The sequence below is a fragment of the Cryptomeria japonica genome, chromosome 6 (genome assembly GCF_030272615.1).
Source record: "Cryptomeria japonica chromosome 6, Sugi_1.0, whole genome shotgun sequence".
In the NCBI taxonomy this organism is placed as follows: domain Eukaryota; kingdom Viridiplantae; phylum Streptophyta; class Pinopsida; order Cupressales; family Cupressaceae; genus Cryptomeria; species Cryptomeria japonica.
The window spans coordinates 614,491,710-614,518,554 of NC_081410.1; positions in this window are offsets into that span (position 1 = coordinate 614,491,710).

Consider the following 26,845-nt stretch of genomic DNA (forward strand, 5'->3'; position numbering starts at 1 on the left):
ATCATGATAATTCCCAATCTTCAATTTCACCAAACATTGTTCACTTACTAACAACTTATGTTCATCCTGAATCCATGCTATCTGGTAAGGCTTAGAGTGTTTCAATCTCTCCAATTTCAGCTTATTAACCATCTCTTCTGAAATAAGATTATTTGAACTACCACTATTAATAACAACTTTATAACACTTACTAGATTCCTTACATCTGGTCTTGAACAAATTCATCCTCTGCAAGGGCTCTTCATCTCCTCTGACATGACACAAAGCTCTCCTCATCATCAACAGTTCTCCATCTTCTAGTTTATTGTCTGATCCAGTGGGGTTTTCTTCCATCACTATTGCTCTTCTGGTAGCCTATTGGCATTGCACACTCCAATGAGAATTGAAGGTGATTGAAGGTGTTGTCATTGATGGCAAATTACTAGAAACCTTGTGGATATCTTCTGGCACCAACACCGACAAACACTTCACCGGTAGTGACAATAATGTTTACCGGCATCTCAGCCGACAAGATTTTGATTATTGTATTTTGTATTTAATTATAATATCTTTTGTAAGCCAACATGGCATATTGTAATAAGACTCATATATAAGTATGAGATCTTGTAGATCATTTTGGAGATACATGATAGAGGATAGATATGATGGATATGTAGAGCGAATATTAAGGAAGATTTTATAGAAGGGTTTATGGTTATTGTATGAGCTTAAACTGGTACTGAACCTGGCATAGAAGATGATGTTTTGTAGCAGTACATTATATTGGATTCTCATAATCCATTTTGTAAGTCAATGAGACTTCCTTTTTGTATTTGAGTAGTGAGCTGTAGGTAGTTGGCCTTCCTGCATGTGCAGGCCCCTCTTGTAAGTAATATCCATTCATTGGCCAGTGAGTGAATATTGTGGGTCACAAATCCCACCAAGGTTTTTCCCACACTAGGTTTCCTCGTTAAAAATCTTGTGTTATGGTGTGCTTTCTATGTTGTCTTTACTGTTCATATTTACTACATTGATTCTTGTTTACTGGTACATTATTTTGGAATGCAAAATACTTAATAAGGTCAAAAATTCTATTAACCGGTTAGATACTAATTCAGCCCCCCTCTCAATATCTTTGGGACTATCATCAATCCTAACAATTGGTATCAAAGCATGGTCCTCTATTTTCAAAAGCCTAGCAACTTGAGGAAGATTCTGACACCAGTACAAATGGAAAACTTGAGAAAGCAATTGGAAACAACTCTTGCAGACTTTGATGCAGAAAAGTTAAAGAATATCAAACTTGAAGATGATCTAAAGACTGCATAGGAATTCATTCAAGGACTTCAAGAGAATATCACTATTGCTAGAAACAAAAGAAGAGAACTTCATGAGAAGATGCAGAATGATGATGATGAAAAGGAAACTCTTAATGACCTTGTGAACAAGTTGAGGCAAGAAAATAGTGCTATGAGGAATGAGATGCAAGACATGACTATGAGACATTGTAAAGACATTGAAGACATAAAGAAGAACGAAGATGACTTGACTAGGAGACTCAATGATGCTGGAAATGAAAATCTAAGACTCAGTCATGAAAATGATATTTTAAAAACAGATCTGATTCACATGGAACGTGATAAAACTGAACTTATGAGGCAGAAGGAAATTTTGGAAAATGAGTTGGCTACTGCAAATGAACATAAAGAGAAATTCAAGAAAAGTTCAGAAGAACGTGATGGCATGCTGAAAAGTCATAAACGTAATGGAGACACTAATGGACTTGGATTTGAAGTTGGTGAAAGTTCCAGTACTACAAACAATCATGATCATAGTAAACCGGTAAGACAACCTAATGTCTACAAATTTAATGGGAAATGCTTTAACTGTAACAAATATGGTCATAGAGAAAATCAGTGTAGATCTAGAAACAATCAGAACACTAATACACCCACCGATCAATGTTCCAAATGCAACAAAATTAGTCATAATTTAGAAAAGTGCAGAATGAATGTAAGATGAAAAGGAAACTCTTAATGATCTGGTGAACCAACTGAGACAAGATAACTGTATAATGAAGAATGAGATGCAAGATATGACTATGAGATTTTGTAAAGAAATTGAAAATAGAAAGAAGAATGAAGATGACTTGAATAGAAGATTAAATGATGCTGGAAATGACAACACAAGAATCAGTCATGAAAATGATATGTTGAAGACATATTTGATGCACACACAAAATGACAGAATTGAACTCATAAGACAAAAAGGAATCTTGGAGAATGAACTGACTGCTGCAAATCAACACAAGGAGAAATTCAAGAAAAGTTCAGAAGAACTGGTTGACATGCTGAAGAATCAGAAACCTAATGGTGATACAAATGGCCTTGGCTTTGAAAATGGTGAAAGCTCTGGTACTACAAACAATCATGATCACAGTAAACCGGTAAGACAACCTAATGCCTACAAATTTAATGGGAAATGCTTTAATTGTAACAAATATGGTCATAGAGAAAATCAGTGTAGATCTAGAAACAATCAAAACACTAATACACCCACCGATCAATGTTCCAAATGCAACAAAATTAGTCATAATTCAGAAAAGTGCAGAATGAATGTAAGATGTTATGTTTGTGGAAGATTTGGGCACTTATCTAATCAATGCAGAATGAGGAAGATGAAAAGGAAACTCTTAATGATCTGGTGAACCAACTAAGACAAGATAATTGTACAATGAAGAATGAGATGCAAGATATGACTATGAGATTTTGTAAACAAATTGAAGATAGAAAGAAGAATGAAGATGACTTGAGTAGAAGATTAAATGATGCTGGAAATGACAACACAAGACTCAGTCATGAAAATGATATGTTGAAGACATATTTGATGCACACACAAAACGACAGAATTGAACTCATAAGACAAAAAGGAATCTTGGAGAATGAACTGACTGCTGCAAATCAACACAAGGAGAAATTCAAGAAAAGTTCAGAAGAACTGGTTGACATGCTGAAGAATCAGAAACCTAATGGTGATACAAATGGCCTTGGCTTTGAAAATGGTGAAAGCTCCGGTACTACAAACAATCATGATCACAATAAACCGGTAAGACAACCTAATGCCTACAAATTTAATGGGAAATGCTTTAACTGTAACAAATATGGTCATAGAGAAAATCAGTGTAGATCTAGAAACAATCAGAACACTAATACACCCACCAGTCAATGTTCCAAATGCAACAAAATTAGTCATAATTCAGAAAAGTGCAGAATGAATGTAAGATGTTATATTTTTGGAAGATTTGGGCACTTATCTAATCAATGTAGAACACTTACTGGCATAGGATATGGAAAGGCTATTCAAAAGAACAATGTGACTTGTTATGCTTGCAACAAGATTGGACATATTGCAAAATTTTGTAAAAGTAAGACTTCACCGGCAAATAATAAAGGACCCAGTTTGAAAGGAAAAGAGAAGGTAGATGAGGTAAAGCAATAATTTTCAAAATAGTGGATTAGAAAGAGATATCAGAATGTTGATGAGACTATTCCTTCACCAATAGAACAGAGTATTACTCCACCGACAAGAGATTCTTCATCCAACTGAAAAGAAACCTTTTAGGGGTATGGAAACAAAATCATAGAAGTTTACCCTCAGTTTATGGTGAGAAGATGAACTTCTTCTTTACTGGCAGATGTGTTAAGTTTCACTTAACTGTCATGCATTTATTGTGGTTGTTGAAGGAAAAGACATTATAAATCAGTGTTTTTCCCTCTTTTTCATTCACTGAGCATTCAAACTTTCAAAGAGCGTGAAAAACCTGAGTGAAGGAATCCTTAGCGAGAAGTGAAGCAAGTTCTCTCAAGCATCCAAACCTATCAGGAAGATTAAGGTATTTATCAATGCAACCTATGACAACAGATCCCTGAGAGTTAATAATGTAAAAGACATAAATGTTAGATTCATAAGCATGATCTTAGGATATAAAACCACACATGCAAATCGACTGAACTCAGTTTCAAGTCTATCTATTAAGAGTGCATATGATATGGTTAATAGTGATGATTAAGATAGATGTATGTGAGTGGTTGAAGGATGAGTTGATTGATAATCTAAAGAAGATAAAAGGAGACAAGAAAGGTACTTTTCATTTTAGCAATCTCTTGGTATGTTTGATGTTGTATCTTACAAAAGAGGTTCCTAGTATTGGAAAGAAAGACTTTGGTTTTGACATACTGGTAGGGAAACAACTATCTGATATCTTTACCGATATGGGGATAGATAAGGATAACAATATCAGAGAGTACTTCAAAACATTCAAAGCAAAAATGAAAACAAGAGAAAGATTACCACAAAGCATTGTAGATAAATATGAGAAGGAAATATGTTTTGTAATTAAGAAAGATGAGATCTGGATGGAGGCAGTTCTTACTAGAATTGTTTGGGTGATAGATATGGGATATGAGGCAGATGTAAACATAATTAAAACTTATGCAAAAGCCCTTCTTGAAGCCCCTAGAGAACCAGAAGAAAAGGTTTTTGGAAATTCACAATCAATAGAAAGTGATGTACAAACATTGAAACAAAGGAAGAGAAGAGAAAAATACATAAGGAGTGCATCTAAACAAGGAAATTAAAGAAAATGTCATGAATATCACTGGTGTAAAGGAAAGTGACTTAGAAGGATTACAACTAGAGGCACATCTCTCACCAGTTGGTACATCCTTGGAAAGTGAAATTCCTACAGAATTCAAAAGAGTAGATAGGAAGAGAAAACCTTCACTAGTACCCTCACCTACACCCAAAAAGACAAGGAAGAAACAACAAGCAGTGAGGCCACCAGCCAAGAAGCTGACACCTAAATGGAGAAGGAAAAAGAGAAATTCTTTGAAGAAACAATAAAGAAGTGCATAGAACACATTGACACTCTTTTACCAGCACTGAATAAAACAATTATGGAGTTCAAGGAACTGTACAGAGACACTTGTAAGACAAATCTTTTGACAGTGGATATTGACAAGGAAATCAACAAAGTTCAAAAGGAGATTAATGACATAGCTGATAATATCATTGGCTCATCTGAACCAATATCAGTTATTTAGAAAGACATTGCTGGATTTGAGGAGAAACTGGAGAAGTTAGAGAAGGAAAAGGAAAGAATAAAGGGTAAAGCAAAAGAGCTTAAATGCAGACTCAGTCCAAAGTTGGATAAGCTCATCTCTCTATGGAAAGAGATCTTTGAGGCACTTAATCAAGGACAGAAGACACCAGAAAAGAAAATGCATCATCTCACCAGTACTATTCAGAGACCATAGGCAGCTTTAAAGGATAGCAATAGGTTTAGTCAGAGCTTGAATTTGGTTTTAGCAGACTTATTCCAAATTGTAACCAACCAATTACAAGGTTCTAGCTGAAAACTGCACTCATTTGGCAATTTTGACAACCTTTGTCATTGATGTCAAAGGGGGAGTAGTAGTACTGAGAAAATGATTACCAGAGCAGATCATCTGCTTAGGGGGAGCACACATTTTTGGTAAAATTTTGGACTTTACTTTTTGATATGATTTTTGGATTTTTCTCATGAGTGTTGCCATCAATGCCAAAGGGGGAGATTGTTAACATTGTACACTCCAATGAGAATTGAAGGTGATTGAAGGTATTGTCATTGATGGAAACTTAGCGGCAACCTTGTGGATATCTTCCAGCACTGGCACCGGCACCAAAAAACACTTCACTGACAACGACAATAATGTTTATTGGTATCTCAGCCGGCAGGATTTTGATTATTGTATTTTGTATTTAATTGTAATATCTTTTGTAAGCCGACATGGCATATTGTAATAAGACTCATATATAATTATGAGATATTGTAGATCATTTTGGTGATACATGATAGACGATAGATATGATGGATATGTAGAGCGAATATTAAGGCAAATTTTGTAGAAGGGTTTATGGTTATTGTATGAGCTTAAACCGGTACTGAACCTGGCACAGAAGATGTTGTTTTGTAGCAATACATTATATTGGATTCTCATAATCTATTTTGTAAGTCAGTGAGACTTCCTTTTTGTATTTGAGTAGTGAGCTCTAGGCAGTTGGCCTTCTTGTATGTGCAGGCCCCTCTTGTAAGTAATATCCATTCATTGGCCAGTGAGTGAATATTATGGGTCACAAATCCCACCAAGGTTTTTCCCACACCGGGTTTCCTTGTTAAATATCTTGTGTTATGGTGTTATTTCTATGTTGTCTTTACTATTCACATTTACTGCATTAATTCTTGTTTACTGGTACATTGTTTTGGAATGCAAAATACTTAATAAGGTCAAAAATTCTGTTAACCAGTTAGATACTGTATCTTTGGGACTATCATCAATCCTACCATAGCCTCTGTCTACTTACACTCGAATGTATGATTTCCTTCTCCTCCATACTTAAATAAAGTTCCTCTAAATGTCCTCTTATCTTGTCTTCCAAAGTTCTCATTCCAGTAACCATCCAGTTCTCTCCTCCGATAGAAATTTCTATCATCCTTCTGGTATGAATTACCTTCTTTTCTTACTTCCTTGTCCTTGTTCTAATTTTTATTGGTTCCTCTTCCTCTTGTAAACCTTCTACATCTACCTCTCTATCTCTTCTCATGTCTTTTGTTCAATTTCTCTTCATCCTTTAGGGCATATTGGTAAGCCTCTTTAACACTCTCCAATTTTATCATACTGAGTTCATCTTGTATAGACATCCACAATCCATTCAAATATCTTTCAATTTGTTCAACTTCATCATCAACATGTCCAGATCTGATGTTCAACTTGTAAAATGCTTCGGTGTACTCCTTCACACTAGATTCCTTTTGTCTCAGATTCTGCAACTTCCAGAACAAATCCACTTCATAATTCATTGGCACAAACTTTGATTTCAACTCAGCAATCATCTGATCTCATGTCTTAATCTTTTCTTTACCTCTTTTTTGTCTATCAACTTGGAAATTCTCCCACCAAAGAGATGCGTGACCTTTCAACCGGGTATAGGCATATTTCACCTTCCTCTCTTCTTCAGTGTTTTCAAAATTGAAATACTTCTCCATCTTTGAGATCCAATCCATCAATTCATCTGAATCTAGCTTCCCATCATATTCTGGTGGGGTAAAATGAGGTTTAGTGTTTGCCCTACTTCAAACCCTTAAAAACCTATCTTCATTTGGATCAACCGTCAGTAGGTTTACTTGTTCTGTCAAGGCTTCTTCTCCTTCCTCTTCACTCACATCTTCAATGTGTCAGCCTCTTTTCTGGGTTGTCTCCATGGCTTCTAACCAAGCTGCTATTCCTCACAAAATCTCCATCACAATAGGGTCTGCATTCCCATGTGCTCCACCATTCCTAGTTCCTCTTTGTGCCATCGATTTTTGCTAGTCCTTTTCTATTGTAGGATGGATCCGCAATCTGCCACCCTATCACAATAAATTTAGGACACACAACCTCAGAAATGAAACTTTTCTCTGATACCACTTGAAGTAGTCACTGGTGAGGAGGGACCTCAAAGAGATCAATCTAGACTAGCCATCAAGAGTAACACAATGAAAACATATAGATATGATGGAGGCATTGTAGAACAGATAGTTTTATTATATGAAAACTGATTACATCCAACTGGTAACAATCGAGTTATAACATACCGGCTCACAGGCCTAGTAGAATAGGTCACAACCGAGACCTTAAATCAAAAGATCTATCTTCTATGCACAATCTAGATACATAATTATGTCTTCATGTTACATTCTAAAGCATAATTACAAACATATATATCGATCCAAAGAATCCGGTTGGCCCAAAAGGGATCAAAACCCAAAGAACAAGACCTACCATGAAAATAACAAGGTCGTCCTCCACCAGGAGATTCCTCCAGAAAATATGAAGGATGAAACATAGATCATGGGAAAAGGTCAGCCACATGCCAAGGAACATAGAAATAAATGCCCAAGGCTTTTCAAGCTTCGGAATGGGTTCTGGTAGATCACCATAATAGGTCTCTGGAAATCGATAACAAAGAACTGTCAATCTTGTAACAAGAAACTATCATGGAAAATGGTAGCGATATCTTGCCGGAGAGTGATCCAAATGTGATGTGGTCTAAACAAAAGAAATATGATCAAGTCTTTAAGTAGAATCCAACTCTACAGGATCTGGTGAGCCAAAATCAGGACACACAGAAAGGAAAACTGAAACTGCAAACAAAAAACAAAACATAAAGGAAAATGTATTTGGTTGATGTAAGATTGTTGTGAACTAGTGATGCTCTTGCATCACATTGGGATGTTCTCATTGGATTCATATGTGTGGATGTGGATTCTTCATCATTACATCTTATGGTTGATTATTGTATCAGATGAATAAAATTAATATCATGGAATATGTAATGTTATCATATTGTAGAAGTTGTAGATGAAACTATGTAATTAGGAGAGCTATACTCTTGTTGAAATGGTCATGAAATTATATAGTAGATGATGTTTAGGAAATGGGTCTATAATTTGTGAGATGGATATTAATATGTATTGAAATGTGATTATCTTGAAATGGAATGCAATTCAAGTTAATTATGTTGTAGATTATCTTGCAATGGTTCATAAAGGAATTCATGAGTTTGATATCATGGTCATGTAATAGGAATTTATGTTCATGTTTAAGATAGAAAATAATAGGAAATTTTATATGGTAATTAAGTTGATAATGTAATTGATGCAGGAGCATCCTCAGTCGATGCATCATCCAAAAATATTTCCTTTCAGTTTTGTTCTTGTTTAGTTCTTTGTGCATTTTTTGTGTTCTTACCAGTAGTTGCTTGTTATTCGTGACATATCTTATTTTTTGGTTTCTAGGATGGTTTGTGTTCTTAATCCCATATTTTCAATTTATTTGGGTTCTTTTCCATTCATTTATCACTTCCGGTTGACTGTTTCTGGGTTCTGGGACAATTCTTGTGCTTATCGGTTGGTTTTCCTTCTTTACCGACGTGATTCTTGGCATGTGGATCTATCTTGGGTCTTGTCCAATGTTGTTTGGTGTGTGGCCAACTTTCCTGTTGAACCACATCTCTTGGTTGTTATTTTATGAAAATATTTATTTAATTCTTAGGGTCGACCTAATTACACGTTTCATTTCCTACATTGGTAAATGTAATCTTACGAGGCCAACCCGGATATGTTTCGGTGGGTATAAATATGTTATTATGTAATTATTTTCAGGGGGCAGAGGAAGTAGAATGGAGAATAAGGATTGAGATTCATATTTTGCAATCTGGTTGATTCTTAGAGTCCTAGATTGGATTGTATCTGGCTGATAGCCTGCATGTAATTGGTCAATTTCTGAATGTTCTTGATGATAATATGATGATTGTTGGATGATTGTTAGAAGATCTTAGGCATTAATATGATCTGTTTATGTGATCTTGTTATTTTTGTTGTGTTTCTCCTGCTACATAAGTCATTTGATTCACTTTGAGGGTTTTACGGGTTATGGCTGCATTAAGTGGTATCAGAGCTGGTTATGGACTGGTTGGTGGAAGAATTGTTTGCGAATATTGAGGCATTCCTTTGGGTGGACTGATCACTCATTGGAGGCAGGTTGCGCATGTGTTCAATAGATCATCGAGGGGAGGAAATTATAACCTACAGTCAAATTGTCAAGTTGAGGTAGTTCACCAGAGTGGAAGAAGAGATGTCGTTGAGAAGGATAAATCCCCAGAGGGTAGAGAAGATGATTGAAGACTTCAAGAATGAAGTGAGGAATGAAATCCGAAATGCTTTGGCTGGTTTACGGAGAAACCCTGATTCTGAGGATGAATATGAGGAAGTCGATGAAGTGCTTGAGGAACTTGAAGGACCAGAAGATGAAAGAGAGGAAAGATTCCTAACTGTAGTAGCACAAGTGAGTAAGGTTCATAAATTTTAAGTTTCCAAATTTTATGGAATGCTGAACTCAGAGGATCATATCGATTGGATTAGAGAGTTGGAGGATTAATTTGAGTTTGAGGATGTCAAGGACCTGCAGAGAGTCCAGTTGGCACAGACTAAGTTGAAAGGGCATGTTTCCTTATGGTGGAATGAATTGCAGAAAGATAGAGTGGAGAATGGTGAATTGAAGATCACCCAGTGTAGATAGATGGTTGCAATATTGAAGGCCAAGTTTATACCGCGAGACTATGAATTGGAGTTGTTCAAAAAGTTGCAGAACTTGAAACAAAGAAACATGATTGTGAAAGAATATATTGAGGAATTCTACAATGTGGTGATTAGATCTGGACATAGAGAGATGGATAGAGAAAAGGTGGTGAGGTACATCAATGGGCTTGCTTTTAACATTCAAGATGAGATGAGTATGTTGAAGGTTTCGACAGTTGAAGAATCTTACCAGTATGCTTTGAAGGCTGAGGAGAAGATGAGAAGAAGACAACTGAATAGAGGGAAGGAGAAATTCAAGATGAGTGACAGTATGAAGAAACTGGTTGAAGAAGATGAGTCCAAACCTAAGTGGACTAAAGAACCATAGTAGAAGACACCGAGGAAATGTAGCAGTAGTAGCAGTAGAGAATTTCCTGGCAAATGTTTCAAGTGTGGAGAAATCGGACATAGATTCTATGAATATAAGCAAGGAATGGAAAGAAGTTGTATGGAAAATGAGGAACCAGAAGGTGAAGGTACCAGATCTGACTATGCATCAGAGCAAGGAGAATCCCTTATGTTCAGAAGAAAGGATACCAAATCTACTCAGAGGAAGAGTCTTTTCTAAACTTTGTGTAAATCAAGTGGTAAGTGTTGCAAGGTTATTGTAGATAGTGGAAGTACTGACAATTTGGTATATGAGGAGATGGTTGTGAAGCTTGGATTTAAGAGGCTTGAGCATCTTTGTCCTTATGAGGTAAGTTGGTTACAAGATGATCAGAAGATAGTGATAACAGAGCGGTGTTTGATGAATTTCAACATTGGGCCTTTTAGAGATGAGGTTTTGTGTGATGTTGTATCTATGAATGCTTATCATGTCTTGTTAGGAAAACCTTTGCAGTATGATAGAGGAGATATTATGATTGTAGAAGAAACCTAGTCACTATTGAGAAGGATGGGCAGAAGTTCACATTGATTTCTTTGAAGGAGAAAGAGAAGGAGGTGAAGAATCTGAGTCCTGAGAAAAGTTGCAATACTAAGAAACCGGTGGTAGAGGTTATACTGAAAGGTTTGATAGAACCGGTTGTAGAGGTTATATCGATGGGTTTAAAGAAAGATTTGATAGAACCAATTGCAGAGTTTATACCAGAAGGTGACATGACTTTGTGGAAGGAGCTTGTTGGCTCTGATACCAATTGATAAACGTATAAAGCACCAAGAGGGGGGGGTGAATCAGTGAAAGCAAAAAAAGTAACACTTTAATTGCAGATCGGTAAAAATGCTTAACTAATTTACCAATGACTTTGCATGTAATCCAAAGTGTTATAACAACATCTGCAACTATCAAAACATCTACCATAACACAAGTATTTATATGTGGAAAATCCAAATGGGAAAAACCACGGTGAGATGGAACTCATAAGTTAACTATCTGCAAAAATAGGTAATTGATCGGTTAAGGTCTACAAATGCTTTGTTAGAAGTAGATCCTATTAGGAGCTATACCTGGTTAAAGGTAACCTCAGTGGAGGATTTAGATCCAAGTTAATGAATCACCTTGTTAGAGGATTTGTAAAATAAAGCTTGTTAGAGCTTACCCAGTTAAGGGATTTTACTGTTGTAGTTGTTAGAAAATAACAGTGAAAATGATCTAAGAAATAGCACGTTCTGCTTGATTAGATCCTTTTCTGCACATACATCATTGTATCACCAACATACTTTGCATCTCCTTCAATAAATCACATCAACTCTAACTCATAACATAGCTTGCATCTTCTATATCAAAATAACTCATCACAATGTCTTTTTATAGACATTAGATTTCATGTCAGCTCCTGAACCCTAACATAATTTCCTAGGTTTAGTGAATCTAGACAATCTTTAATAACACATCACAAATCACCACAAAAATGTTGGTTAGTGGTAACAAATCACATCTGGTGATAACTGATCACACAATCTGGGAAACCAGTTAGAACATCAATACCGGTTAAGTGTTCACCGCTTCACACTCATATACTGATTCACCTGAATTCACTCTGGATGATTGTCTCCACACTTCTCCTTGTCTTTAGCTGCTGCATCACAAAGTGGTAACTCTGGAATTGATCGAAACCTATTTTCATAACTTCATATACTAGTTTATACATCTTCATACCGGTTGAACTTCAACTATACATATGATACAATAGTACTAGTTTGTCTTAACTAAGATGACTATGACAATATGAACATATGTGTGTGTGTGTCATCAATGGCAACACATAAAGTCATCCAATACTGAAGAAATAATTACACCAAATGAATTCTACAATGATAAGTGTAGACACTTAAAAATAATTATTTAAATTATTTTTAATTCCTCGCATAATTAATTAATTAATTATGTTAATTCAAATTCCTCTCAATATTAATTAAATATGATTAATATTGTCACTATAGCATATGATTGATTTATTTAATAAATCAATCCCTTACTTTATTTTTCTAAAAAAATTAAATCCTCGCAAATCTTCCTCTTAGCTAATTAATTTCAATTAATTAGTTAACCTACATGATTCCTACAAATCATCTTCTTAATTCATTCTTATAGAAACTCTCTAAACTCACTTAACATTATTCTTCTAATTTTTTATTCCCTCCACTCATTCTCTCTCCTAGTCAAATTCTCCTACAAATATTAATCCCACCTAACATTTCCTCTAATCCCCTTCCTAATGAGTTGTTAATGGTTAATCATCATGATTAGCCACAAAGTCAACTCTTTGTCCTTTTCATCCAGCCACTAGCTTTAAATGCTCTTTTCCTAGGTGAATGTAAGATTTTTGAAATCACACATTCCTCTAGGCATCCCCTCTCCCAAGGAATTTTTAATTCTTTTTTATTCCTCCAATCCCCATAATATCCTTTTTTGGAGAATTTTTAATTCCTCGAATGCATCTTGTGGAGTGTGGAGATACGAAATGCCTTTAAGGCATATTTCTTGGTCTCCACACCCTCTCTTGGACCTTGTGTGAGCTCACAAGTAAATCTTAGCCCTTCATCTCGAATTCATCCTAGCCATCTGTTTTCCTCTCCTCTTACTATAAAATAGGGCTCCATCCCTTCATTCAAAACATCTTGAAATCCAATAAGTTTATGCTGCCCTTTTGAGCCCAGGAAATCATCTTGGCAACTTGATCATCTCATCCTTATCATTTTTCAAATCCATTCCATTTGTGCACAACATTAGAGAGCCATCCACATCCAGCAATCAAAGGAGCACATCAAGTGGAGCATTATCAAGGGGCACCTTCACTTCATCAAGCTCAATCCGAAGGAGAAGGTAAAATAGCAAGGTGAAATGGTCTTTTAATGATATTTTAGCATTCTGCATGTTTATTTCGTTATGTTTTGATCATTTGACCTTCAAATCTATTTTCCCCTCTTCAATAAGAGTAACGATGACACAAAATCTCCACCTGTCATATTCTTTGTGGATGAAACCGAAGAAATTGAAGATACTATTGATACAACCGGTACCTATATTGAACTAGTTAAGGAAACATAACATGAACCAGATATTGTTGATGAACAGGAAGCAGAGGAAGCACCGGCTACTGAATAAAGTGTGGACATACAACCACCACTAGTAAAGGAACACAATGTTGAAAGTCAACTGCCACTGGTCACTACAACCACATTGGAGGAACAAGACAAATACAGAGAAAGAGAAAACAAAGAAGAAGGCAGAAGAGAAAAAGGTTGAAGAAGAGAAGAATACAAAGGAGAAGAAGAAAACCGATGATGATGATGATGATGATGATGATGATGATGATGACTCAATCAGCATAAAAGGCCCTATAGATATGGATACTTTGAGTGCTTCTAAATTATTGGAGATTGCTACTATTATGCAATCCAGAGCACAAAAGAAGAGGTTGAAAGAGCAGAGAAAAGAAGGAGAAACTATTCAAACTATTGTTGACATTCTGTCAAGTCTCCTATCGAAGACTATTATAGATAATCTTTCCACCCCTATTACTAAGCTTGGATAGTTATTTGTTGATTCTAGTGAACAACTAAAATCACTTGAAGAAGTAGCTCATGCCTTAGCTGAAAAAGATTACAGGAAGAAAAGGGGAGAACAACTGATTTCAGAAATTGAAAAAGGAAAGGCCGCTTTAACAGTGAATAAAGATATTTAAAAAACCGGTATAGAAACTAGAGGTAAACTTTTGGCTACTATATCTAAAGTATCATTATTTTGTTCCAACTTGAATAAAAAGAAAGAAGATACAGAGAAGGAACTTGATAGAATAAGTGATGCATACATACCAGTACAGGATTCCGCTTTGAATTTTGGTAAATTTGTTGATGCCTTGCAACACCTATTAGATGTTTATGATTTTCAAAAGGTGAAGCGAATAAGATCCTTGAAAGAGCTGAAGAACCAGTTGATTCCAAAAGTTGAAATCTTAAAGGGAGCATACAAGGATTCTGAAGCAGTTTTGGCTACCCCAGAGATGAGCACTGTTGATGCTATGGAAGCATTTGTTGTATAAATTTTGACAAATATTGAAATCACTAAGACACTGTTAGAAACATGGGACAATGACCTTAAGCAATTAAAGTTCCATTTTTGTTATATTTTCTTAAGAATTGCATTGTAAAGAGTTAAAAAATCTTATATTTATATATATATGCAGTTTTTGATGACAAATTTTGATGTAATGTATGTATTTTACTTTTCTATTTGGTATTGTTGTCAAAGAGGGAGTATAAATATGTATGTGATGTGAAAATTTTGTACATACTGTTAAGGGGGAGTCTATACATTTTTTGTAAACACACTTAGTTGTCAAACAAATTTCTCTATTGCCATCAATGCCAAAGGGGGAGAATGTTGGCTTGATGATGATTTTTATATTGGATGACTTTATGTGTTGTCATTGATGGCACACATGCATACATATGTTCATATTGTCATAGTCATCTTAGTTAAGACAAACCGATATTATTGTATCATATGTATAGTTGAAGTTCAACCGGTATGAAGATGTTTAAACTGGTATATGCAGACAATTGGTATATGAAGTTATGACAATCGATTTCGATCAATTCCAAAGTTACCAGTTTGTGTTGCAGCAGCTAAAAACAAGGAGAAGTGCGGGGACAATCATCCAGAGTGAATTCAAGTGAATTGGTATATGAGTGTGAAGCATTCAACACTTAACCAGTATCGGTGTTCTAACCAGTTTCCCAGATTGTGTGATGAGTTATCACTGGTTGTGATGTGTGCCACCAACCAAAATTTTTGTGGTGATATGTGATGTGTTATGAAAGATTGTCCAGATTCATTGAACCTAGGAAATTGTGTTAGGGTTCATGAGTCGACATGGAATCTAATGTCTATAAAAAAGACATTGTGATGAGTTATTTTGATATAGAAGATGCAATTTATGTTATGAGTTGGAGTTGATGCAATTTATTGAAGGAGTTGTAGAGTATGTCGGTGATACAATGATGTATGTGCAGAAAAGGATCTAATCAAGTAGAAAGTGCTATTTATTAGATCATTTTCATTGTTGTTTTCTAACAACTACAACAATAAAATCCCTTAACCGGGTAAGCTCTAACAAGCTTTATTGTAGAAATCCTCTAACAAGGTGATTCATTAACTTGGATCTAAATCCTCCACTGGGGTTACCTTTAACCAGGTATAGCTCCTAACAGGGCTTCGGATCTCTAACAAGATATGCTCCTAACAAAGCATTTGTAGACCTTAACCGGTCAGTTATCTATTTCTGCAGATAGTTAACTTGTGAGTTCCGTCTCATCATGGTTTTTCCTAGTTGGGTTTTCCACGTATAAATACTTGTGTTATGGTGGATGTTTTGATAGTTGTGAATCATGTTATAACACTTTGGATTACATGCAAAGTCATTGGTAAATTAGTTAAGTGTTTTTACCGGTGTGCAATTAAAGTGTTACTATTTTTTCTTTCTTTGATTCACCCCCCTCTTAGTTCTTTATAAGTTTATCAGATCTGACAGTTGATCCTGGTGGACAGATGGAACCAGATGAAAGAGAGCTTATAGTGACAAACCAGATGAAGTCTTGTAGCAGAACCAAGTCAAAATTGCATAAGAAAGAGAACAATAAATAGAGACAATGTGCAGTTGTGAAGCAAAGGAAGAGAAACAAAGAGGGTAAGAGGTTAGAGAAGTTGGGTGAGGCACTGGAAGAGTTAAAGCAGAGGCTAGAAGATAAAGAAGAAGTTTGGATCAGAAATGAGCATGGCGCCTTTATTTTGAATCCTTTTATATGTTCATGAGCTTCCACTGATGGAACATCTTTTTCTACCTAGGTTGTTTGATGTAGGAGCATCCCCGATCGATGAGCAATCTTGCATCATCCAAAAATATTTCCTTTCAGTTTTGTTCTTGTTTAGTTTTTTGTGCAATTGTATGTGTTCTTACTGGTGGGTATCGATAGTTGCTTGTTCTTCATGGCATATATTATTTTTGGTTTCCAGGATAGTTCGTGTGCTTAATCCCAGAATTTTAGTTCATTTAGGTTCTTTTCCAGTCAGTTATCACTTCCGGTTGACTGTTTCTGGGTTTTGGGACAGTTCTTGTGCTTACTAGAAGGTTTCCCTTGTTTATTGACACGATTCTTGACGTGTGGATCTATCTTGGGTCTTGTCTAATGTTCTTTGGCATGCGGCCGACTTTCCTACTGAACCACATCGCTGGGTTGTTATTTTTTGGAATGATTTATTTGATTCTTAGGGCTGACCTAATTACACATTTCATTTCCTGCATTGGTAAATGTAATCTTATGAGGTCGACCGGGATATGTTCTAGTGGGTATAAATATGTTATTATGTAATCATTTGTAGGGGGCAGAGGAAGTAGAATTGAGAATAAGGATTGAGATTCATATTTTAGGATCTAGTTGAGTCTTAAAGTCCTGAATTGGATTGTATCTGGCTAATAGCTTGCATGTAACCGGTCAATTGTCGAATGTTCTTGATGATAATATAATGATTGTCGGATGATTGGCAGAAGGTCTTAGGCATTAATATGATCTTTTTATGTGATCTTGTTATGTTTTCTTGTTATTTTCATTGTGTTTCTCTTGCTACATAAGCTAGTTGATTCTCTTTGAGGGTTTTACCGGTTATGGTTGCATTAGTAATGTAGCTATGTAACTTGCATTTAATGGATATAAGTATTAAGACTTGTAATAAGATGAAATCTTTATATTTTGTAATGGATTGTAATGCTATAATAGGATAATATTTGAGCATGGATGTATATGCAAATATTGAATGAATATTTTTATTGAAAGGTTGATATTCTTGATAAATGGGTAGTTCTAGATTGTAAGAAAGAATGGTTAGTTGGTAAGATGAATAGTTTAACCTGAAGGAAATGATTTAGATTGTTTTAGTTAATGTGGAATTAGTTTATGACTCTATTAGTAGAATAATACATGGGTGCATCTTAAAGTATTTGAATATTGCTTAGTTAATGGAAATAATGTAATTGTATTTGTTGTATGTGTTTATCATTACGTGTATGTTATGATTGTTAGATGATCTTGTAGATTAAAAGTGGAAAAGATCCTATGTAAGTAGGATTGTTATAGAGTAGGAATTGTATAATGTGTATGTGATAATGGTATTTATATTTATGATTGTGTTAGAAAGAAACAAGAGACCATGTATAGAATTTAAGATGATTGGTTAAGAAGGACTTATGTTTATTGTATTATGCACTTAGGAATCATGTTAAAGGGATATGATCATGGTAGGATTATGGAATCAAGATTAGGTATGAGGATGTTAGTTAAGAAAGGAAATTATGTTTATGCCTCATGTAATGGATAGTCGTTGAGGATGTATGATTATCATGTTAATAGAAAATGATTAAGGGTTTTAGGCACATTTGGATTTGGTGCATAAAATGAACATAAGGAAAGGGGTTTGGTATTGTATTGAAAAGAGTAGAATAACCTATAAGATAAATGAGTAAGTAGGTTGCATACCATGAAGGATAGAAGTAATTGAGTTTCATGTTCATAGTTAATGAATAAGAAATACTAAGTGTATTGCATATGTGCACGAATTATAATTAAGGATTTTAATAGTCGTAATGGAAATGGTTAGATTGTTATTGCTTATGATGGTAGTAAGTAGTGGCATTGAGATAACCTAGGGAGATGGTATTAATGATTTATTATGTTTAAATTCCACTTGGGTAATTGTTTTATGAGTGTATGTGATATGTTTCATGTTCATAACATGTTAATGGATGATTAATCTATGTTGCATAGTTGTATTTTGGTAGGCATTACATCTAGTATTAGAGCCCGTGTTAAAAACATTGGGATCTTTGGTTAAGGTTGTGGCTCTTAGTCTTGCGTAGGGTATTATAATGCTTTCTGGAATTAAACTACTCGTTGAGATGATTGTGGAAAATTTCATTTGAACTTCGGTGATCATAGATGTCTATACTTGTGTTTCTCCCCAATCTCTTCTATAAATAATAAATTTGTGCAAATGTGGACTCATTTCTTATGCATGAATCCTAGATGAAAGGAATGTCTATATGATTCTATGTGGTCTTACTTGCCTTGTAATTTGTAGTGCTTACCTGAATGTTTAAGGTTGCTTTCCCTATATATAATTATTATGTTGTAGAATGAGAAAAGATTGTGTGAATTCTCTTAAGTAATTCTATGTTTACTAGATTAGCTAGTTACGTTGATTTTCTTATGAGTAGTAAGATGTAGTGTTTTCATTATGCATATAAGAATAATTTAGTATAGACCATAATGTGAAATTGAAGAACTTGTGTGTGACACATTTATATTTAAGAAAATAGTAGTTTAATAATTCCCTTCTCTTTATTATAACCTCCTATGTAAAATGTAAGGAAGTTAGCTAGTGATGTATGGATACCCAGTAGAACTGTTGAATGTTTATATATGTGTGTGATTCTGCATGTAAGAAAGGATTGTTTGAGTGAATCATATACTTCAACAAGGATTTGGGATTTCTAGCTGCATTTGTAATGTTAGGGGACTTCATGGAACATTAATTTGCATATCTTGGAGAGGGATGTAAGTAGTTGCATTTGGTGGGTCTAGGGAATTCAAATTGATCATGCATAATTTTTGTGTGTATATTGATTGCTTGAAAATGCTCTTACGTTCTCTTCTCTTTATTTGGGAATAAGATTCAAGTGCTTGGGATTTTATTGATATTAAGGAATGAATAACCATTGATGGATGTGACTTTGCATACATTAAAAGATAAGGTTGGATGGAATAAAATTGCATTGAAGATTAAGATTTAGGTATGCATCCATGACCTCTAATTTATTTATTTTTTAAAAGAAGAATTGGTTAGATAGAATATCTCTTCATAAATAAGGTAGAAAGTTTTTACAAGCTAATAGGTTAAAAGGCCATGTTATGATATATGTATTAAATGAAGTAAAATTGGTGCATTATGTTGGCATTTTGCATATAGATTGCATTAATGATATGTTGTCATTGATGTCAATTGAACCGGTAATGGTATTCATGTTATTACTGAGATTGTTGTTTTTTATATTGGCTAGTAACCGGTAAGAAGAGCTTTGTGGAAGATGTTGTAAACCGATGTGTTAAGTTTGTGAGTTGAACCGGTAAATCGATGTAAAGGGTTAAACCTTTCTATGAAATGTAACTGGTAAATCCTATCAGTTGTTAAACCCTAACCGATCAAGTTTTTTGGTTTATTAACTGATGAGTGGTAATGATGGAGACACGTGTGATCATTGTATGAGGATATGTTCAGATTGTTTTGGCGCATTTGTTTGTTGTCTAGGGAAGGAGCAAAGTGGATTGCATCTAATGCACAGTGCGTGATGAGTTACAAAGTCTGATGAAGCGATGATCATGGATCAGTTGGAATTTTCTTGAAGAATGTGAAGAGATTGTTATGATTTCTAATGGCCAAAATTATACCAACTTGTTTGTAATCTCGATGATGAGAATTAGGTTTTTGTTTTGTTACCTACATAATTGATTTGTATTTAAGGTCTATGAATTTGTTTGTATAAGTTGTTGGCAAGATTGGCAGAAACCTGTTGAGTGTGTAGTTGCCTAACCAATGAATGGATCTACACTTTGAGTAAGGTAGATTGAAGCTTAAAAGGATCTGATCAAGCAAATGTAGTACTATTCAGACAGGTCAAGAAAACCTATTGTTTTCTAACAATTACAGCAGAAGTGAAATCCCTTAACCGGGTAAGCTCTAACAAGTTGGGTTACTTATTAAATCCTCTAACAAGGTGGTCCATTAGCTTGGATTCTTAAATCCTCCAGCGAGGTTACTCCTAACATGGTATTGTTCTTTTCATCAAGGCATATTTGTAAATCCCTTAACCAGGTGATTCCTAATTGAAATTAGTTCTTAACAGGACTTATTGTAAAGATTTAACAGGCTTGGCTCCTAACCAGATGAACTTTAGAAGAGTTCAGATAGCTATCCTTGTGAGTCTCATCTCACCATGGTTTTTACCTATTTGGGTTTTCCACATATAAACATTTGTGTCAAGTGGTGAATGTTTTTGTGGTTATGATCTTATTTGTTGATTTGAGTAACTTCTGATAAAGCATGATAACTAGAAGCATTGAGAGATGAATATGTTGAGATATGTGTAAGCATTGTTGATGTTTACAAGATTGGAGTTGTTTACTATTAAGTTGTCATAATAGTCAAACCGGTTGATATCAAGTATTCTTATGAATATTGATCTTAACTGTGATATGTTTACTTTGTGTGATTGAATTTGAGTTTGGGAACTTTGTATCATTTTTTTAGTATACTGATTCACCCCCCCTCTCAATATTCTACCGGATACTTATTCTTTCATCATACCATCACATTACATATGTAGGAAATTGAAATGATACCATCGTGTCTTTATTTGGTTGGGTAAGATAAAAGTCTTAGCTTCGAGTAGGAGTTGTGTGGGCTTAAAGAAATATTTTGCTTGATCAAATGAACAAATTAAGAAATGATGTTGTTTCCTTACCTTATTTGCATACTAGTGAGATGAAATGATAATGAATTATTGTGATTCCAAATGATAATTTCCCTTGAAATGCTGAAAATACTTAGTTAGTGAATGATTATAAATAACCAATGATAGGAAATGAGTTTTAATTGTAGAACACAAGATTCCACTGAGAGAGGGGGTGAATCAGTGGTTTCCAAACTTTAACCTTTTAATCCTAAATGTGTGTACTAGTTAGCAGATCTAACACAAAGTAAACATACCAGTGAGATAGGGGAAGACATCAAGATGCAAGAACACACAAGAAACATCACATAACACTAGGTGTATGAGGAAAATCCAACATGGGAGAAACCTCAGTGAGAAATGTTGTTGGAGTCTACTGCTCCAATCTAGCCTCATAATAAATACTGTTACAAAGTTTAGGGCACCAACCCCTGATTTTAGGGCACTAATCCAAGGAGCACCAACCCCTGCACCGAGATCCAACTTAGTGATCATAATAGCATATATCAAAAAAATAGTAATACCCAGTTACAAATGAATTTTGTAACCTCTCACAATCAACTTACTATACTATTTCAACTCTTCTCAACTGGTCTTCCTCTGCTCAATTCTCTTCCAGTTCCCTGCTCACTCAAATCCACTGCTCCTTTCTACCATTGGTACTCTTCACTCTGCTAGTTCTATTCACTCTGATCACTATTAGTTCTCAGCTTACCAATCAAGCCCTGCTTTGATCTTCCCTTTCTAGATCTTCACCGACACTCCCACTACATTGCAACACCTTTTGTTGCCTTCCTACAAATTCTAGCACCATCGGTTCTCTTTCTTGCAACATACTTTGCAGCTTACCGATCACTCTGACCTTACCGGTTAACCCTCTACTAAACCCTCTTATCGGTTACACCTTCCAACACTCAGCAATTTGTGATCTTCACTGATTACACCTAGATTGAACCACTGATGCGCTCTACTTCTCCTCTATCTGGTCTACAAAATCAATCTCTCCTCGATCAATAACCGTTAAGGACTTCTATCTGCATATTTATATTTGAGCATTCTCGCCAAAATGCAGCTTCAAGCTTTGGCGCACTAGGGTTGCTTAATCAACCATGAGGCATATCAAATCAGATCAGATCTCTTCTCTGAGATAGTCAACCTGCAACAGATCACTCAACTCTACCAATTTCATGGTGTCCAATACACATTTTCTATATTTAGCAAACATGGCAAACTGGTCATCGACCTATATCTGTCAATCACATTGAATGATATCTTGGTTTGCAACTCCAAATCTGATATGCGTCAAGACATCCTACATTGATTGTGTTGGCAATTAACACTCATTAGATTCATTTTGTTGTCATTGATGGCAACAAGATTAGATGGAAATCATTTACCAGTATTAGGAGGCATATACCGACAGACACCAACATTGGAGAATCCAAGGCTACACCGGCACTGGCATCAGTACTTGAAGGAAGCAGACATTAAGGAAGATTTATTTAGAAGTCATTTTGTAATTATTGTCGAGGCTCAAATTGAATAAATTTTGTAATACATTTTAAGTCGACATAAGGCATATTGTTTGTAATCGGTATATAGGTCAGTTTGCTAGGTCATTTTGAAATATGTGATAATGATATGACATAGGATGCGACATAGGAGAATATAGCAGAACTGTATAATGTGAAGTATATGTATGTAGATCATTTGTATGCGAATGTTATATGATGCAATGATTTGTAGATAGCTTGGAAAGAATTCTTGGAGGAGAAGAGATACCGATAGTAGTGTTCAGATTTTATGAACCGGTACAGAGCAGAGCTAGAACCAAAACTCTATTTGGCATAGCAGATGCATTTTTGAGTTTATTTTTGGTGTTTTACATTAGCAGAAGCTTGTGTTTAGTGAGACTCTTTAGTGATGAGTAGTATGCTCTAGGTAGTGTGCCTTCTTGCATGTGCAGGCCCCCATTATATGTAATATCCTTTCATATGGCCAGTGAACTGATATTGTGGGTCAAAAATCCCACCATGGTTTTTCCTCTTTGAGCTTTTCCACTTATGAATTATGTGTGCTATGGTGTTCATTTATGTGGATGGTTTATTTGCTTCAAGTTATATGTTTATTTTTTTATTGGTTTATATGTGTATGGTATAAAAGGATAAAATCTTCTATACTAGCAGAACACTGATTCACCCCCCTCTTAGTGTTCTTGTATCCCAACAATTGGTATCAGAGCCTAGTACCTCAGAAGAAATTTAACAGCTTGAGGAAGATCTTGAAACCGGAATACAAATCAATTGAGGATTTAGGGTTAACCAGTATTTTATACATCCTGGAATTCAAGGATGAAGTTATTAGATACATTCTAAGAAGGGTTCACAATAAGTTTATCTGGTTGGATAGGCCTTACATGATCACTAAGGAGGCTATTCAAGCAATCACCAGCTTACCCAAAGTCAAACAAGAACCTGGAAAGAAACTTTCCAACACAAAGGTCGAGAAACTCACCAGTGCAACTCTTGATAGTAGATCAATGAGGATCAACACAATCACCGACACTGATGTAAAATTTGCAAGCATGATAATAGGTTATAAGGTAACTCAATCTAACCGATTAAATTCTATTGCTAGTTCATGCATTCATGTTGCATATCAAATGCTAAGGAATAATGCAAAATATGATTTATGTGAATGGATGAGGAGCGAGTTGATGTTGAACCTTGGAAAGATCAAGGGAATTAAGAAAGGAACTTTTAGATATGGTAATCTCATAGTATGTCTAATGCTTTACTTCCTGAATGAGCTACCTAGTCTTGGCAAGAAGCGTAGGGCTCATGAAATATCGATAGGTATGAAGATAAAGGAAGCAATCACCGGTCTTGGTACTAGTAGAGATGAGAAACTTTCAGGGTATTTCAAAACATTTCAAGAAAACATGAGGCAGAGGGAGAGAATTTCAAAGAAAATTGCGGAGAAGTACTCCATTGATATCTATTTTATGGTGAAAATTGATGAAACTCTTATGGAGACAATTGAACCTAGGATAATCTGGGTTACAGAGCTTGGATATGAGGTAGATGATAGCATTTTTTAACTCTATGCAAAAATGCTGCTAGATGCCCCATTAGATGACAAAACAGAGCATTTTGGCATAGCAAAAGAGAAGGCACTTGAAGTCAAAACTAGTTTTAACAGGAAGAGAAGAGAGAAGAAAATAGAAAATATGTCTGCATATGTACAAGATGTAATTCATAAGATAGACACTCAACTGGGTTTTGGATCCAAACCAGTAGCAGAACCGACAGTGGCTAGTACTGCAGAGGTGAAGAAGCCTGAAACTTACATTTCTACCATCACTTCTGATTGTGACCCTGAGGATAATGAACCTCTTACATTTAGAAGGGTACAAAGGAAGAAACTGGATCAACCACCAATAGAGCAAAAGAAGGCAGAGCCTAGGAGGAGACTTGTTAGAAAGGCGACTAAACCTACTGCACCACCACTTCCGGCAAGGAAGCCTATACAAATGAGGAAACCAGTCACATCTACACCGACAACCAAAAGCAAAAAGAAGAAGTGTAATGACACTAAAATCGGGAAGACTAAAATTACCTGTGTTGAGCTAATTGATGAAATAACAAAAGATGGAATTTTGAAAAATGTATCTATGTGTTATGAAAACTTAGAAGAAAATGAGAAAAATAAAATAGAAGAGGATATTATGTTACATATAGACATTTATAAGAAAGCCTTGATATAAATTTTGAAGGAGATACCTCTATCTTTGTATAATAAACTTGATGCTAGAAGACTTGATGCTAGAAGACTTGGCATTGTCAAGAGGGATAGGGAGATTAAGGAAGGAGCAATTTTGGAAATGTGTAGGTCTATAAACAATGAGGAAATGAAAAGATGCATAGATGTTGCAAATAGGATAGTTTTTAGTAGTAAACCCCAGCAAATAAGCTTGATGATGGGCAAAGTTAATGAGATGATAAATGAGACCAGTAACGGTTCGACCAAATTCTTTCAGAAGAATCCTAATTTTCTCACATCTCATGAAGAATTTGTTAAGGCTACATCTTCCACCATTCTAGATAAATCAAAAGGGAAAGGTATTTTGGATAGTTCAACTCCAATTTTGACTAAAATGGCAGTAACTATAGACATACAAACACAACCGGCAATAAAGGAGAGTTTACAATCCATACTGACTGAAACTATTTTTGAGCAAGGAAATATACAGGATACTATAAATACTATGGATAATACTCCACTGGTAGTAATTGACACTGCACCGAGTGGCAAAGCTACCGGTGCAAAAGAGGTTGTAGAGGATAAGGTAAAGGAAACTAAGTCTATACCAGTAGTTAAAACTGATTCCCCGACAAAGGTTTTGGCAATTGACACTTATCAGGTTGAGAGGAAATATGTCACTAAGATGAGTCCAACTGAGTTGATGATGATGGCAACTCATAAATTATTGAAGGAGGGTACTACAGACAAGGGAATAATTGATCAATCAATTATAGTATTACACAGATTGACACCTGATTGTAAGATTGAAGATGGAGCAAGCCCTTCCAGCAAGCTCAAGACTCTAACAAAACATATTTCTAACAATTTTCAATCTCTGAGGTAGATTGCAAACCGAAAGGCTCTATAAAGATTCAATACAGCTAAAAAAGCAGCCTTTGACCAAATCATTGAAACAGAGAAAAATAAAATTGAGGCAAAACTCATTCTTATTGAGAATTGTTTGAAACAAGGTACAAATATCTACAGGGTGTTGTAACATAGGAATTATTGTAGCTAATGTAGATAGAAGATTAAAGGAGTTACATGATAAAGTAGCTAGCATTGTAAACTCTTTTGATGGATTAACCACATTGACCACATCTATTGATGGACAAATTTTGTCCTTGGAGAACCAAATATTTTCTTTTGAGAAGGAGAGAGATAAATTCATTAGGAGAGAAAGAAGTCTTAGAGTATTGTTGAGTCCTAGATTGGATTCTTTGGGTGTTCATAAAAGAGAGTGCATGGACATGATTGCTAGACCCACACTGACAGATGTCAAAGAGAAGGAAACACTTGCACACTTACTAAGTGGACTAGCATCCATATCTGACACCTTCAAAACTAGTTGGGATACATATCTTCCATTGTTGAATAAGGCTTACCAGAAATTTTGAAGTTGGTTAAGCTTAAGTGAAATTAACAGTATTCATTTATTCTTTCACCGGTCTTTGGAATTGATGCCAAAGAGGGAGTATGTATATATGTGAAAAATATCAGAAAATATCACATGGGAAGGATATCAGGATATTAGAAGGAGTGTATTGCTCAAGGGAGCATATTTCAGTTGACCTGGCAGGGAATCCATTTTTACATGAGTGTTGCCACCAATGCCAAAGGGGGCAATTGTTGGTAATTGACACTCATTGGATTCATTCTGTTGCCATTGATGGCAACAAGATTAGATGGAAATCATTTACCAGTATTAGGAGGCATATACCGACAGACACTGACATTGGAGTATCCAGGGCTACACCGACACCGACACCGGCACTAGCATCAATACTTGAAGGAAGCCAACATCAAGGAAGATTTATTTAGAAAATCATTTTGTAGTTATTAT